The sequence below is a fragment of the Nannospalax galili genome, unplaced genomic scaffold (assembly GCF_000622305.1).
Source record: "Nannospalax galili isolate Female #2095 unplaced genomic scaffold, S.galili_v1.0 scaffold359, whole genome shotgun sequence".
Taxonomy (NCBI): domain Eukaryota; kingdom Metazoa; phylum Chordata; class Mammalia; order Rodentia; family Spalacidae; genus Nannospalax; species Nannospalax galili.
Genome location: NW_008347042.1, coordinates 2,300,942 through 2,315,538, shown reverse-complemented (window position 1 = coordinate 2,315,538; position 14,597 = coordinate 2,300,942). Strand labels below are relative to the sequence as shown.

General features: G+C 42.7%; 1 pseudogene; it reads left to right on the top strand.

Annotated features, from left to right (window-relative positions):
* Nucleotides 1-10,355, top strand: part of LOC103742398 — a 14,351-nt pseudogene extending 3,996 nt beyond the window's left edge.
* The last annotated feature ends 4,242 nt before the right edge of the window (nt 10,356-14,597 follow it).

Here is a 14,597-nt window from a genome sequence, read left to right as displayed (position 1 = left end):
ACACACACACACACACACACACACACACACACACACACACACTGTACTACTTGTTCTTGAAGTCACTGTGACCAAATACCTGACGAAAGCAGCTTAAGTGAGGGAAAGTTTGGTTTTGGCTCAGTTTAGGGAGATATATCATGACAAGGAAGGTCTGTTGGTGTGGCCTTGTCTGTAGTAGGAAGAACATGAGTTGGCAGCTCCTCATATCTTGGTGGATCAGAAAGGAAAGAACTTATGAAGGAACCAGACGTAGATATAACCTTCAAGGCCTACTCCCAGTGACCCACTGTCCCAAATGTTCCACAACGTCCCCAAACCATGCCATGGGCTGGGGAACCAAGTGTTCAAACACATGAGCCTATGTAGACATTATGGGTGCGAGCCACAGCACATACTCATATGCAAATGTTCTGAAAACAGTGCCTGGTAATAGAGTGTACTATGTAAGTTTATTTAAGTATTGCTATTATAATTATTTACTACAATAGTTATTGAATTTTAAAAGGGAGAGCTTACTCTGGTAGGTTGAATAACAATCCCCCCCCCCAAATATCCAATTGCTAGTCCTTGGAATCTGGGAGCTAATGTGCAGTATGGTGATAGCAGTCAATAAAGGAGCATAGTCCACCTGAGATTTATCTAGAGAGGAGAGCATAAGTCTGCTCACTGCATAGAAAAAAAGCTGCTTTAAATTCAAATAAACACTGTGAAGTAATGGATCTGTTCATTAACTTAATTATGGTACTTTTTCACAATGTGAATGTAAAAGTATGCCTAAATATAATATTGTATTCTTTGAACATAGAAATTTTATTTTTAAATTATACCTCAATAAAGCTAAAAATAAAAGAAGAAAAGAACTCCCCTTCACCATAAAAAGCACTTATACTTCAGGATTAAATTTAGGGTAAAACTATTTTAAACATACTGTTACCATCTAGGAGTCTTAATAGGGTTTGTTTGTTTGTTTATTCTACCAATTAAAAAATTAAAAGACACGGGGCTGGAGAGATGGTACAATGGTTAAGAGCAATGGCTGATCTTGCAGAAGACCTGGTTTGAATCCCAGAACCCACATGGTAGCTAACAACCATCTGTAACTCCAGTTCCAGGAAATCTAAAGTCTGCCTCTGTCTTCCACAGGCATTGCACTGAACAACACAGGTACACTTACACGCATGCAGGGAGAGCACTCATATACATAAAATAAATTTTAAAAATTTAAAAATAGGAAGAGTCTCACACATAGAAGGCAACAAACTTTACTTAAAGTAAACACACACACACACAAACTCATGCAGTCTCTATGGACATCAGTGTGGAGATTCCTCAAAAAGCTCGAAGCTGATGTACCATATGATCCAGCCACACCACTCTTGAAAATATGCCAAAAAACTCTATACTGTATTACAGAAAGACCTGTTCATCAATGTTCATTCTGGCCCTTTTCATAATACCCAGAAATTGGAAAGAACCTAGATGCCCACCAACTGATGAATCGATAAGGAAGTTGTGATACATACACCCAATGGAATAGTATTCAGCTTTTATTTTTAATATAGGAATATATATATATGTATGTATTTTTTGGTCTTTTTGAGACAGGGTCTCCCTCTGGCCCTAGCTGTCCTGGAACTCACTATGTAGACCAGGCTGGCCTTGAATTCACAGAGATCCATCTGCCTCTGCCTCCCGAGTGCTAGGATTAAAGGTATGTGCCACCACGCCCAGCCCTATACAATATTTTTATTACAACTATAAATGAAGATTTTATATATAATGCTTTTAAATTACTACTGCCTCCTATTTCATCCACTTAAGCATTACAGCAATAGAGTAAAGTAATATACCCATTCCATAGAGAAGGATCCTGTTCTTTTGTTGTTGGTTTGTTGAGTCAGGGTCTTACTATTGCTAACACAAAAGTACAACTCTCATCTCAAAGGGGATAAGAGATAGTTTACTCCAGAACCAAATATGAGTGACCACAGCCAATAAACATAGCCTTAGGTCCCCCCAAATTCCATGGTCCAACATGGAAGCAGTTTCATGAAGTTTATATAGTACCAGAACAAAGAAAAGTCATAAAGACACTTTTCAAATACATTGGTGGAAACTTTAAGTAGGCAATCACAGCAAAAGAAAATCTTAGCTATAGGCTTCAGATGCTATACGGGGAAAACAGAGTCCCCTTTCAGGGTTTTAGTCTCATTCATAAAAAATTGAAAATGGGCTCAAATAGAAGTTTTAGGATAATAAGAATTTAAAGAAAAATCCTCAGCTATGAATCTTAGCAGCCGCCTTGAGGAAAAGAATGAGGGAAAGAAGCAAAAAAACCAACAAAGTCATGCCTGTTTGGAGCATGGAGGTCAGACACCTAGTGGACTAGCAGCTGTATTGTGGGGAGGGGAAGGGACCTTTAGAGAAAAAGTAAAAAGCCAAAATATTGGAGAATCTCCCTAAACATTAAGGAGAGTGTGGTTAGAGAGAAATATAAAGGAGGAGTTACAGTTTTCTGAAGAAATTGGCCCAGTCCATAAGTACTGCATTAAGTGGCAGGGAATCTGGGCAGGAAAAGTTCACTGTCTCCTTAATGTACAAGGTATTCTGCCCATCTCTTTAGCATGACTTAGGTGAACCCGTCTTCCTAGGGGTGAACCTGTGACTAGAAGATTGACCGGGAAAACTGGAAAATTGGGTCTTCATTCAGGCCAGAGATTCTTATTCTCTTGAACAATGTTCTTTCAAGGGGCTTTTTTGCTGCTGTTACAGTATCTGATGACACTGGGCCTTTTGGTTGGTAGAAGCTATAGTTTTGTTAAGTTAATACATTCCAAAAGGTTTTTATCTGTTAGTCACAGGACATTAAGTCAGACACAGAGGTGGGCAAGAAATGGTTATTTAAGGGCCTAAATATGGCCCAAGATAAACTGTAATTAAGCTCTGAACCTGCAACATTCCAAACTCTTCACAGTCATTGTTCTAATCAATTAACCAGTCTTGCAGGAAGTTTAGTTGAAGATGTAGGTGTTTTCTGGAAACTTTAATTCACACTATGTAGCTCAGACTAGTCTGAACTTGAGCTCCTCCTACTTAAATTTCCCAAGTGCTGAGATTACAGTATGGATGAGCACACGTGGCTAGGAGGAGCCTACTTTTACTGAAGGGTAAACGTGATATTATTACCCAGTCCCAAAGGAGAGGGCTGGAAGTCTCCTTCTGCTACACACTTAAGAAGGACTTGTCCCCCAAATGCATTTGTAGCTCCTTACACAGAAAGCCTTTCTGGAGAGGTCACCTATTTTTTCAGTGGAAAGGAAGAAAGTAGAAGCCTGGGGACACGGGGTGCCAGGAACTGTATTTTCACAGCCTCATTCTGATGGTGGATGTTTGGGAGAAGCCTATGGGGCAGGCTCACCACTAGCATTTAAACTAAATGGAGCTATTCAGCTGGCCAAAGACCCACTCCCACCTGCTGGGTCACACCCCAACCTAATTTCCCCCAACTGAAGCTCCAGCTTAAAGCTGAACCAATTTGTTCATTTTCCATCATGATAAAAGAAAGAGGACTCATCATCATTAGTTTCATCTTCTGTGCTGGCATCTGTATTCTTTTCCACTTGTTCTTGAAGCCCAGGTACCATCATAGCAGCTATTCAAACACTCAAGGATGAAACCTGAAATAGTAGATTTAGTAATTGTGATAATTAATCCCCATTGACAGGATAACTGGATTTGGAATCACTTAGAAGACACACCTCTAGGCATGTCTCTGAGGGCATTTTCAGAGAGGTTTAATGGAGGAGAGAAGACCCATTCTGAATGTGTCTTCAGTACCATTCCATGGGCTGAAGTTCTGAATTATATAAAATGGGAAAATGAAGAAATTCAATTAAGTTCTACCATGCTCTTCTATGGGCTTCCTGGTCAGTACCTCATAGACCAAACTGCTTCTGCCACTATCCCTTCCCCAGCATGATGGACAGTTTGTTAGGTATCAGGGCACAGGATACAGGAAAAATAAGAGAAAGGGAGACCATACCTGACCTCAGACAAGACTGAGTTTGTTGAAGCACCTCAGCAAGAGACAGCAGCCTTCCTAAATGCTGGAAATGACTGCTGCCCCAGGGGAGGGATTTGGGGGCTTATATAGGATAAAGCTGTGGCTGACTGACTATGTGAAGATCAGGGGCAGTTTTGAAATGCTATGGGATGCCCTCCCCGACTTCTTCCTGGCACCATTTGCTCAAGGAGACAGGCTTTCTTGGGAAACAGACTGTCTCAATAAACAGGCCTCCCAGAAAAGAGGGACACGACTGATTGATAATGCTGGCTTTCTGCAATCGGGGCATTCTATCACTATTCCCTATGAACTGTAAGCCAATATAAATGTTCTTTTTCTTAGGTTGCTTTATGTCAGGTCACATCAACAAGAAAAGTAACCAATACAGAAAATTGGTACCTGGAAGAAGGTCCATTGCTGAAGGAACATGTTTGGTTCTCAGGCCTTTTGAACTGCCTCTTGAGAGACAGTGAAAAGTGTGGAGCTCTAGGCTAGAGAATCCCTAGAATGCCACTTTGATGGGAGTGCAATAGATGAGAATGCCAATAGACATGTAGACAGTAAAGACTACTCATGAGGTTCAGAAGGTGTATTAGTCACTTTTCTGTTGCTGTGATAGAAACCCTGACCCAAGAAATTTATAGAAGGAAGAGTTTATTTGAGCTTACGGCTCCAGGGGAATTACATTCCATCATGGCAGGGAGGCATGATGGCTGGAGGCGACTGGAGCAGGAGCAGCAGAAGCTAAGCTCTCACATCATCACACAGGCACAGGAAGCAAGAGAGGGACTGGAGATCTGGTAAGGCTTAAGAACTCTCTAAGCTCATCCCAGTGACGTGCTTCCTCCAGGATAGCCACACCTTCTAAAACCTCCCCAAACAGCACCATCATCTGGGGACAAAATGTCCAAATACTTGGAGCCTATGGGGGGACATTTTCATTCAAACCATCACAGAAGGGAACAAGGATTATATGGAAAATTGGGCTACAGAACATTTGTCTTATGTTCTGGTAAAGAATCTAAGGACATACTGCCCATGTTCTGAAAATTTGAGTGAGGCTAAATCAAGACCAGAGCCAGACATGGTGGCATATGCCTCCAATTACAGACTCAGGAGGTGGAGGATATAGAATCAAGAGTTCAAGCTAGCCTAAGTTGCATAGCAAGTTCAATAACAACTTGAACTACATGAGCCTTTGTATCAAAAAAATAAAAAAAGGGGCTGGGGAAATGACTCAGAGGATCAGAATACTTAGTGCTCTTGCAGGGACCTGAATTCCATTTCCAGCACCCACATTGGGCAACACATAATCACCTTAACTCCAGCTCTAGAGGCCCCAAAATCCTCTTCTGGCCTCCATGGGTACCCACATGTATGTGTATATGCACACACACACACACACACACACACACACACACACACTCATAAATAAAAGTAAAATAAATCTGAAAAAAAACAAAATAGTGACAACAAAGTCATGGACTGATTTTTTTTTTTTTTTTTTTTTTTAAAGTTTTTTTTTTTTTTTTTTTTTTGTAGAGAATAGTTTCAGACAGCACAGCATTCAGGCTGTGGTGTGTTCACTATTCACTGCTCTCAGCCAAATTTACAGTGAGGGAAAGCAGGAAGCAGAACAGAAGGACAGGGAAAGTGTTCAGTTTGGTAAGGAAAGGAGCTTGAATTTCATTGTTAAGAACAGGATGGGTTGGGACAAAGTAGCTACAATTATTAAGTATATGAGCACAATTAAGGTGAAACCTCACTCATTGAGTTTGGGCAACAGGACATGTGCCTTCAGAGTAAGACCCCATCCATCAAAGCCTCAAGTTTGTAAAAATGCAAGTGAATTTGAAAGGGAAGAGTTTGGACTCCTAAACAGTGATGAAACTGTGACAACAATGTGTTCCATGCAGAGAATGATCCATAGCAGCTGTGCTTTTGATTTGAAGGAGTTTCTTAAGTATATAGCAAGCAAAGATGAAATCTCAAGCAGAAGAAAGATGGTACAGCATCAGTTGAGACACTTAGACAATCCCCAGGAAATGACTGGGGAAGCCTGGGAATCAAAACAGTCAGTGGGACTGTCTGACCAATAAAGACGGTACCCCAAAGAATGGAGAACCATTAGCCACATTCCAATTAGCCACTCCCACCTCAAACATTTTACATTATGAGGTAAATAGTAGCTGAGTGTTTTGCTTTGGAAAGATGCCTGGGAATGACTGACCTCCCAGCTGTGTTCAAAGACACATTGTTTTTGCTCTAACAATTTCCTCTCCTCCTGTTCTCAAAGACATGGTATTTTCACTCTTCACCTGTTTTGATGCTCTCTTTTCCCTTTCTCACAGGGCAAAAGGACCAGCCCATACCTAGACTAGAAGTCTCAGAGGACACTTTAAGACAAACATGCTTGGGTCTGAAGGCTGAGTGGGAGGGAGCAACCCCATCTCCAGAGCTAGCCTCTCATAAGCTCCAACAGCACATGGCAATTTACTAATATATAGTATACTAAGGGAACTTTGAAGCATAGTGTAGCATTTTACATTTGGAGATAGACATGAGCTTAGGTAGACCAGGGGCAGAATATGGTGATATAAAGTGAGTATTTGGGTGTCAAGTTGGCAAAGGGTACACTTGTGATAATTAGTCTTCCTCATTAACTTTACTGGATTTGGGGATCACCAACAAGACACAGCTCTGGATGTGTCTTTGAGTATATTTCCAGACTGTTTAACTGAGGCATGAGGAGCCCACTCTGAATGTGGTGAAGAACCATCCCATAGGCTGAAGTCCTGAAATGAAAAGAAAAAATTAGAAAGACAGATGAGCACTGAAATTCCACTTTTGCTGTTTCCTGGTTGGTGCCATAGACCAAGCCATACCCATCACTGTGCCTTCCTGCCATGTTGGGCTGTATTCCTCTAAACTGTGAGCCAAACCCTTTCTCATATAGGTGCTTTTTGTCAGGTATTTTGTCATAGCAAAGAGATGAGTAGTTGATACAGTAACTATTACCACAGAAGGAAAACTTAAAGCTGTGAAACCTTAAGAAATGTCAGGGACTCTCGTGCCAAACGATGTAAAGAAGAGAAGGACAAAGCTCATTGGGAAATGTATTAGTTATTTCTCCGTTGCTGTGATAAAACACTATGACCAAGGCAAGAGTTTATGTGGGGTTATGGTTGCAGAGGGTTAAGAGCCCATCATGGTGGAGAGGCATGAAAGTAAGAGCTCACATCTTCAAACAGGCACAGGAATGTATATGTGTGGCTACCCTACTGTAAAACAGCACCAGAGAATTTATTCCTATCTACTTATTCCTCACTGATGACTCTCCCTAGCCCCTCAATCATCCTTTGGGGATCCCCATTCTACGCTCAACTTCTGTGAGATCCTTTCTTTTTCCAGATTCCATTTTGTGTTTTTTGTATGTAGAGTGGATCTATCTACAAACAAGCCCTTCAGTTTGACTTTTCCACTCAGTATTTTGAAGGCCTGACAACAAAAAGCCAAGCTGAGGGTCTTCAGTACATCAGATGGAGTGAGGACATGAGCTATGAAAATACTCCAGCTTATTTCTTTGCCTTGAAATTTTGATGAATGGCAGTTGCCTTGGCACCAAATGTCCCAGAAGTTCTGCTAATGCTGAGCCCCAGTGTAGAATTCAGCTTCCTTCAGGTACATTCAACTAGCTGAACACAGAAGAAAGGTATGAGATGGGGCAGAGCTTCCTTCACCTGAGAACCACATGTACATACAGCACACATGCATACACCACACATATAGGTTACGCTCCTTATAGTAGGAGTGGGATTGGTTCTGTATTTCTCTATACGTGTATTTGCTATCTGGAGGGGACCCATCGAGTCACGGACCCTAACACTCTCTAGTCTCCACCAGCCTGGGGAGGAGAAAGGGTACCAAAGGGCTTCTGCCAACTAAACAGAGTCCCTCTGTGCCCCATTTCAGTGGCAAGTCAAGCTGATATCTTCAAACCCTCCCTATCTCTTGCAGAAGTATTAGGAAAGAATCCCAAGATGGTGGACTCCAAACCTTCCCAGAGCATCCACATCTACATACTAGAAAGAAACTAGTTTTTGCCAGCAGTATCTAAGTGTCATTTCACTTAATTATCTGTCTGTTTATCTAACAATCTATTACTATCTATCATCTATTTCTAACCTTCATATAAATAAATGTATGCACTTCTGACCTTTAGGACATAATCAGACCGTATTTTATGTTTGTTTTACTGGGTTTTGGGGGCTACTTGTAATGCCAAAAATTACTACCCGGGCAATCATGGTATTTATGGTTTCATTTATTGGGTAATAGTCATTCTTTAATTTTTCTGTATGCTGTTTGTCCTTAGCTCTCTTACGGTTTGTGGTGTTATCTTCACACTGGAAATAGAGTGTTGTCTTTATAAAGGAACAGACACTAGCACATGCTCCAACCCTGAGGCTGTGTGTTCTCTGTACTCCTGGCCTTAAACAGAGACCTTTTCAGACTTCAAAAACGATTACCATGGTGATCTCAGTTAAGACCTAACTGTAGTTGGATCTGAAGCATTGCATGCTACATCTTGAACTACTCAGGTTACTAGGAGATGCTCAGATCAAATATTCCCAAAGAAAAGCCATGGAAACCAGCCCAGTGATGCTGCTTTTTTATTTCTAAGCTCACTCGGGATCCTTTGAAGACCATTTGATATTGCCAAGTCAAATCAATAGGTCAGAGAACGGGTGGGTAGAGGAAAAGAAAGAAACAACAGTGACAAAACAGAAATGGGGCTTCTGTGCATGGATCCTTCGTGACTTATTGGCCTTTGGGGCTGTCAAGCAGAGACCTGATTCCTCAGCTTACTGTTAGGGTTTACATCCACAGCAGCCCTGCCCCCTCCCCAGCAGGGCCTCAAGTATTCCCCAAGCCCCTGAAATAAGCACCCTGGTCTTTGAAGTCAAAGCAGACTTTTCTGCACCCGTTGGCCAGCACAGCAGGCTTCCCCTTTGAACTCAAAAGGGGGTGGGTTTTAACAGCACTGCTCTCCTGCTTCCCCCCATCTTTAAAAAGAAAATATCTTCCCTCCTTCTGCAACCCGCCCCCCGAAATCTCCCCCACAAAAGACCCTGGCTTACAACCTGTGGGCTGACATTTTTCCCTACCCTTTGCTAATAAACTGCTTTCTCCTGATCAACCAGATTCATCCATAGCTTACCAAAGTGGGGGAGGGGGACTGGTTCTGGAAGTGTCTGTAATGTCTAGGGCCCTATATAGGTGACAGCGTTTATGCAGCCCTTCCAAATGAAGAGCCTTAGAATTTTCGTGAATGGACTGGGGAAATAGCTCAGTTGGTAGAGTGCTTACTATTAGGTTTGTGAAAAGACCAGGACCACTAGGGACCACTCTGAAGCTAGAAAAGGAGAAATTTATTGGGATATACTAGCTGTGGGACTGCTCCTATAGGAGAAAGGGAGCAGTGGTTTCTCATCACAGCAGGCTGGATTTTATAGGAGTATTCTTTTGTGGGTGGGAGAGGTGAGAGTGTAGCAGAAAGGTGAATCAGTAGCAGGTGCCTTGGTTGTGGGGGGGTTCAGTTAGGTGTTTTTCAGTTTTTTGGTTGGCTATGATGGCAAATTGCTATTATGATCAGGGTGTATTGTTAAAACAAAGGTCAGGCAATGGTTACTGAGAAACTATGATGGTTTAGTTACCATTTCCCTGTCCACCAGGTTGTGATGGCCATGTTGCTGGTCAGCAGTGAGTTCATCTTGTGGCCCAGTTTAGCAGTCCAGCAGCTCATATATCCCAATAAATTTCTTCTTTTCTCATCTTAGAGTGGTCTCTAGTGGTCCTGGTCTTTTCATGAACCTAACACTTGCCTTCCATGAATGAAGCTCTGGGGTCATCCCCATCACAGTATAAATTTGGGCTTGGTGATCACCTGTAATTTCAACTTTCAGGAAGTGGAAGCAGGAGGATCAGAAGTTCAAAGTCATCTTTAGCTATATACCAAGTTTGAAGTTTGAAGGCAGTTTGGGACTCTGTCTCTAAAACAAGAAGAAAAAAATCTCTAAGGCTGAGAAAACTCTGACAACCAACCCTTCAAAACAAAAGGCCTTAGAAAGGTTGGTGACTTATATGGAGAAGCGCAAATGGGTTTCCTTATGTTTGTTGTGTGACACTTTTCCTGTAGAGACAAGACACAAGTATCTACACACCCAAAGTAGAGAAGCAAACACAGACGGCAGCAATGGCTTCTACCAAAGACGAATTTGAAGAATAGTTTATTGGGATTACTCACAAGAGTATGGTTGACAGGTTGAGGTCATCTAGGGATGCAGGAACAGTTTCATTCTCTCTGCCAGTTAAAGAAGTAAAAAGAAAGAGGTGTTAACCTGAAATAGTGGGGAGTCACAAAAGAACCATCATAGATACTGAAGAAAGCAGGGTCCTCTTGTGAGGGCCTTAGTTTCATTAGTGAAAGAATTAAGGACAGACTCAAATGGAAGCTCAAAAACAATTTATTATACTTTTAAAAGAAAACCCTAGGTCAGGCCCTAAATCTCACAGCTGCCCACAGGAGGAGGATAGAGAAGATGGCCTTGGAAGTCAGCCACATGGTGGCCAGCAGCCACATGGCTGGGAGGGATCCTTTAGAAAAAGAGCAAGGAAACCCAAAGCTTTAGCTAGGAAGTTTAAAGGTATATGCAGGCTCTGGTCAGCATCTGAAAGGAAAAGAAGATAGTTATACCTTTCTGAATCAAACCTTCAAAGGTAGGCAGATGGATCAGAACATCAAGGTGGCTCTGCAAGCAGGGACTGGCCTAGGGGGAGTAAATTCTGGGAAGGAAAAAGCATATTATCTTAAGACGAACCCACCTTCCTCAGGGTGTTCCCCTAGCCAGGCCCATGACCTGCCCTGTCCCACTGGATTAACTCTTAAGGGAGGAACCAGAAGCATGCCTCCACCTAGAGGTAGATTCCATTTTGACAGGGTATGTATAGGAGTCGGGACCACTCAAAAGCACCTCCACCAAGGAAAAGCCCACCACAGCATGAGTGGCCACCAGGAAGCTGCACCCCTGGAGCTCCCTGTGCTGCTTCTGGGCAACTGGACCAGGCAGAGAACCTCCTTCAGGCTGCTCTACCTCCTCTCCTTCCCAGCAATTGGTCACTGTTGCTATAACCTTGGGGAAGAGCCCTGTGAATCTTGTTAGCTTCAGCTCCCACCACAGCTCCTGAGGTTTATTTACTTCCTGCTGAGTCTCCTCCCTCCCAGAGAGAATGCTACAATTCAAAGGAAATATTTGCATAACCGTGTTCTACCCCAAAATACCAGGTAACTGACTTTCATTTCTGTTTTCTGAGTCTTCAGTGGCAATTATTAAAATTATAGGCAATTATTAAAAGAATATATAAGCACAGGTTTTAAAAATTAGCTTATGCACCACCATCACTTGTTGGGGTTAGTAAATCCTTCAGCTTTTCATTGCGTGTGTGAGTCTCATCTTTCTACTTTTGGTTTTGCTATGTTAATAAAACTTGATTTCAAAATCCTCTAAGTATTATAGCAAAATTTACTGGTTTAACTGTAGAGATTCAAAGTTGTAGAGCACAAATAAAGTGTTTCACACAGATTCAAAGTTAACAATGTGTTTCTCCTATATGTGCTATATGTCTCAGAGGGTACCCTCATCAGCATGCTGGTGGCCTTTTGACATGGTATGTCCCAGCCCTCTAGGACATCTATTACCGGCAGTCTTGATTTACTTTTCAGGAGACCACAAAGTCCGGGCTCCCTTCCGTTTCACAGTTATCTTCACCCTGTCCCCAAGGGGAAGTGAAAGAGGAACCTACAGGCCTGGGGGTGGAGGCAACCAGTGAGCATATCCACAGCCCTAAATGCCACCTCCTTACACCTCTATGTGCTGTGTTACTTCTGATCTCATGTCAGTGACTTAAGGTATACCTTGTGTTCCCCGCCTTCAGGACTCTAGAGCAAGAAGTTATGTCCAGACAAGACACCTGCCATTTCACTGCAGACAAGACACCTGCCATTTCGCTGAGTCACAGTAACATCTGGCATCCACCCAACTCTTCCTTATGTGCCAAGCACTGGCATGCTGTATGTACCTCAAGAAAGGTATGGTCATTTGCCTAACTCACACAGCAAGTAAGTCTGACTGGGATTGAACACCAGCAACACTCTTCAAGAACCCAGATATCCACCTTTATACTGTTTTTTCTGTTTTACTTTTTCTTTACCTTTAAAATAAAGGTAATAATAATAATATATTATTTGATACTGTGAGAAGTAAAAGGAAAAGCAAAATACTTGACACAGTGACTGGTCGCGAGTGTCAGTTGCTGTGGTTAGGTTGGTAACTTGTAAAAGTCACCAAGAGGGTGTCTGCCCCCTAAAGTCTACCCTTAATACCATTCCCTCCTGCCACTCTAAGCCATGGCAGCATGGGCGGCATGCCACCACAGTGACTAGCACAGAATCAACACTCAGCAAATGTTCCTCTTATTCCTCTCCAACATCCCCTCCTTCATTAAAGGAAAATCAAGACACAGAAATACTTCTTTAAGGTAATGTCCAACTTTGAAAAGAAAGGCCTGATTCAATCCTGTCCTGTCCTTTCTTTTCAAGCTTACATGAGAGATAAGAATTAAAGTACATGAAATACAAGACACGCTTAAAAGCATCCTCGTGCTTTGGCCTCATCTTCTTTCCTCCTTCCCCACTGTCAGCTTGCTCCATTCTTTCTATTAAAGCTGTCAGTATGGAATGTGTCCCTAGTTAGTCACGATGCATCATCTGCCTTGTGTCAAACACATGTTTCAATTACTCACATACAGCCAGACATGCCAGGCACATGACTCATTTCATTGTGCAAAGTCAACATTTGCTGTAAACACGAACATTCCAGTTTCAGTTCTAAAGAAAGCCAGCAATCACCTGCTATGTCTTACAAATATAATATGGCATTTTGGGGCTCTTTCTCCTTAAAACGTCTTCAACTGTACACACTGTGAAAGACAGTCACCTGACTTTGTCCTCTGTTTTCTCCTGCAAATCATAAAGAGATCCTCTCTGACTTTAGTTTCCATTGCAAATAAAACCTTAACTATATTCACAGAAAAATCGTAGCAGGTCAAAGTCTTCCCAGGAGGAAAACAGCACAGGGTTCACTTCTTCAATGCTTTCTTGTTTTTCTTCCCTCTTCCACTGCCATTTCGCAAAAAAGCAGAAACTTGTTTGGAGCTGTAATGATTTTCCAGTACCCACCATTCCCAATATCAATGAACGTGCCTTCTATCATATCTTGAAAGCATGGTTTGTGGCCTGGGCAGGTAGCCCAGTCAATAAAGTACTTGATATGCAAGGCTGAGGACCTGAGTTAAAGTCCCAGCACCCACATAAAAAGCCAGGTGTGGCAGTATGTGCTTATAATCCCAGAGTTCTAGGGAAACAGAGACAATTAAGTCCCCAGGTTTGAATGAGACACTCTGTTTCAAAATCACAAGGTAGATGGCTCCTGAGGAAAGACACCTGAGGCTATCCTGTGACCTTGTAGCCCCAAAGCGATTTATTCCTCCCAGACTTCTGGGAGGAATAAATCTGGGAGGCTAGCACAGGGCACCCTGGGGAAAAGGGTGGAGCCTAGTGTGGAGAGAGATTGGAACTAAAGGATTTGGCACCATTTTGGGAATCAGGGAACAGGGAACAGGTGAGTCAGCCTGCCCTGGACCCTGTGGGGTGCTGGGAGACCTCTTGAGGAAGCTGTGGACCCCTCACAGAACTCTGTGGGGTGAGTGGGCATGTGGGGACGCAAGATGAGGCAGATTGCGGGCAAAAGTGATCCCGAACTACGGGTCAAGCCACGCAGAGCTGGGTGCCGAGTGTGGGGAATTTTTTTCTTTGTAAGTCACTCCCCTCCCCCTCCAAAGGTATAAACTATGAAAAATTCAGATAAAGATGTTATGTGGTTTGTTTACCCGTGTCAGGAGCAAGGGAGCTTAAGAGAGAGCAACAAATTGGCGCAAGCCAGCAGATTGACAGCACTAGGAATGATAAATGGAAAAAGCTAGGGAGCTAATGGCAGCACTGATGTGGATCTTACAATGGATTATAAAATATGTAACTAAAAAGGAGCCAGCCAGGCAGAAGCGTGGGCCACAGCTGTGTTGTAAACGTGCAGATATAGCCCAGTTGCGGGTATATGAAAATTTGTTAAATGTTATAGAAAGGCTAGAAAAACTTTTACAGGCCTGAGACACAAGCAGAGAACCCAGAGAGGGGGTGTAGCCCCTTTGCATAATAAAATATTTGCCCAAAGCTGGGCTGTGGTGGCACACTCCTGTAGTCCCAGCACTTGGGAGGCAGGGGCAGGCATATCTCTGCGAGTTCAAGGCCAGCCTGGTCTACATAGTGAGTTCCAGGACAGCTGGGGCTACAGGGAGACCCTGCTTTGCCCAAAGCAGGGGAAGTTGAAAAGGCCAGGGAGGTACTGGCAGGTTC